Source organism: Scardinius erythrophthalmus (genome assembly GCF_964197995.2).
Source record: "Scardinius erythrophthalmus genome assembly, chromosome: 5".
NCBI lineage: Eukaryota > Metazoa > Chordata > Actinopteri > Cypriniformes > Leuciscidae > Scardinius > Scardinius erythrophthalmus.
Genome location: NC_138225.1, coordinates 23,510,618 through 23,514,262, shown reverse-complemented (window position 1 = coordinate 23,514,262; position 3,645 = coordinate 23,510,618).

Genomic DNA, 3,645 nt, shown 5'->3' with positions numbered 1-3,645 from the left:
GATTTTGCAGGTTTTCCTACTTACAAAGCATGTAGAAGTCTGTAATTTTTAGCATAGGTACTCTTCAACTGTGAGAGACGGAATCTAAAACAAAAATCCAGAAAATCGCATTGTATGATTTTTAATTAATTAATTTGCATTTTATTGCATGACATAAGTATTTGATACATCAGAAAAGCAGAACTTAATATTTGGTACAGAAACCTTTGTTTGCAATTACAGAGATCATACGTTTCCTGTAGTTCTTGACCAGGTTTGCACACACTGCAGCAGTGATTTTGGCCCACTCCTCCATACAGACCTTCTCCAGATCCTTCAGGTTTCGGGGCTGTCACTGGGCAATACGGACTTTCAGCTCCCTCCAAAGATTTTCTATTGGGTTCAGGTCTGGAGACTGGCTAGGCCACTCCAGGACCTTGAGATGCTTCTTACGGAGCCACTCCTTAGTTGCCCTAGCTGTGTGTTTCGGGTCGTTGTCATGCTGGAAGACCCAGCCACGACCCATCTTCAATGCTCTTACTGAGGGAAGGAGGTTGTTGGCCAAGATCTCGCGATACATGACCCCATCCATCCTCCCCTCAATACGGTGCAGTCATCCTGTCCCCTTTGCAGAGAAGCAAAAAAAGAAAAGCAGAAAAGAAAAGCTTCACGTTTGGGATGTGTTCTTGGGGTTCTACTCATCCTTCTTCTTCCTCCAAACACGGCGAGTGGAGTTTAGACCAAAAAGCTCTATTTTTGTTTCATCAGACCACATGACCTTCTCCCATTCCTCCTTTGGATCATCCAGATGGTCATTGGCAAACTTCAGACAGGCCTGGACATGCACTGGCTTGAGCAGGGGGACCTTGCATGCACTGCAGGATTTTAATCCATGACGGCATAGTGTGTTACTAATGGTTTTCTTTGAGACTGTGGTCCCAGCTCTCTTCAGGTCATTGACCAAGTCCTGCCGTGTAGTTCTGGGCTGATCCCTCACCTTCCTCATGATCATTGATGCCCCACGAGGTGAGATCTTGCATGGTGCCCCAGACCGAGGGAGATTGACTGTCATCTTGAACTTCTTCCATTTTCTTACAATTGCGCCAACAGTTGTTGCCTTTTCACCAAGCTGCTAGCCTGTTGTCCTGTAGCCCATCCCTGCCTTGTGCAGGTCTACTTACACAGCTCTCTGGTCTTGGCCATTGTGGAGAGGTTGGAGTCTGCTTGATTGAGTGTGTGGACAGGTGTCTTTTATACAGGTAACGAGTTCAAACAGGTACAGTTAATACAGGTAATGAGTGGAGAACAGGAGGGCTTCTTAAAGAAAAACTAACAGGCCTGTGAGAGACGGAATTGTTATTGGTTGGTAGGTGATCAAATACTTATGTCATGCAATAAAATGCAAATTAATTATTTAAAAATCATACAATGTGATTTTCTGCATTTTTGTTTTAGATTCCGCCTCTCACAATTGAAGTGTACCTATGATAAAAATGACAGACATCTACATGGTTTGTAAGTAGGAAAACCTGCAAAATCGGTAGTGTATCAAATACATGTTCTCCCCACTATATATATATATATATATATATATATATATATATATATATATATATATATATATATATATATATATATATATATATATATATTTATATTTATGTGTGTGTGTGTGTGTGTGTGTGTGTGTGTGACCCTGGACCACAAAACCAGTCACATGGGTCAAATTGAGATTTGTACATTTATACAACTGAATACATAAGATAAGATAGAGAATAAGTAGACCCTTTCATCCTTGTAAAAGGGTAATGAATGTAAGTAGCAGCATTAATTGAGAATGGATGGTAAGAGTTGAACAATAGATGACCTTTGCCCAAGTGATCGTATTCATATTACATTGTAAGAAACCTCTTTATACTGAGAGTACTGTCTGTCACTTTAGATAGAACGGGACATTTGTTCTTTAGAGTTTTGTGTTTTTCTTTTTCTGTGATTCTTTTGTGAAGAGTCATTTACATTTTTGTCCATACAATGAAAATTAATGGGGTTAATGTTGTTTTGAACCATACTGATTTTTGATGAATGAAAATCTTTGAACAAAAAAATATCTTCTCTGCAGGGGGGAAAAGGTAATTCAGGTTCGGAGAGACATGAGGGTGAGCAAATAATTACAGAATTGTCTTTTTTTTAGGGGGAGCTGTCCCTTTAAGGGACAAAGTAAAGACCTGCATGTTTGGTCAATGGTACGGCATGGTCCAATACATCCAGTAAGATTTATATTTATTTCATTATGTTCCCCTCACTGAGCTTATTTCATCATTAGGACAGTATTTATCTGACAGAAGAGGAAAAACATAACGACTAGTGGAATTTATTGGATATGTGCACAGAGGTCACATAGAGGGCAGAAATATTTGTTTTAGACATTGATTTAAAGTAGCCATTGAGAATAAAGGGTCAAGTAGAATTCAGCAGCAAACACTAACAGTTGCTACATGGATGAAAGATCTTCTAATTTTCTCAGTCTAAAAGGGAAGAAAGAAAATATTGATATACTGAGAATGTGAATGGACCACCATGTGAATGGTGTGTGGATTTGTGGTTTACTTTTCAGCATAACAACATGATTGGTGCCAATGATGTGCTTTTTAGCAGATACTGCCCTTATATTCCTTAGCCTTTCTTTGTGTTACACAAAATGCCAAATATTTACATTTCTCTTAAATTCTTTACATTATAAAAATGATTTACATGTGAATCAACAATTTACACTCTCAGAAAAAAAGGTACAAAAGCTGTCACTGGGACAGTACCCTTCAAAAGGGTTCTAATATGTACCATTTAGGTACTAATATGGACACGTTTGGTACCAATATGTACCTTTGAGGGACTTAAATGCACTCATTAGGTACAAAGGTGTACCTTTTGAAAAGGTACCGCCACAGTGACGGCTTTTGTACCTTTTTTTCTGAGAGTGTATAAAAAACCCACAATATGAGCAGATGCACTGGCATCTGATTTGCACTGGCAGGATTTGTTTTTAAATGTTGTTAGTCAGTAATAAATCTTTTTTAATTAAAATTTTTATCCTTTTTATTTTATTAAAATCTTTTGTAACATTAGAAATGTCTTTACTTTCACTATTTTTTATTTAATACATACTTTCTGAAATAAAATAATCGATTAGTTTTTGAATGTAAACCTAATTATTGGTACTTTTCAGCAATTAACATTTTGCATACATCCCATTTTATTAATCACTTATTGATAACACTTAGGAGAGACAAAAATGGACAATTAAAAGCAAAACCTAAGTCTACTATTTGAAGTTCAGTAGTTTACTGACTCCAAACATTTGAACGGTACTATAGCTTCCCACATTAAACCAACTATTAATTGAGTGGTGCCCTACAACTGTTGATGTGTTTGTTTTCTAGGTGTAGAAAAAATAATATTGAAAATGTTTCCTAAGCTTATTTTAGTTGAAAAAAAAAAAACAACAACAACAACAACAACAACAAAAAAATCGTTTTAGGAATCTACTATACAACCATCCTTTTTAGATTATACTTTCTGTTGTGCACATTTAGATCTATCAAGTGGAGACTAAGGCTGCGTTCACACTGCAGGGCTTAATGCTCAATTCTGATTTTTTGAAAAAATTCA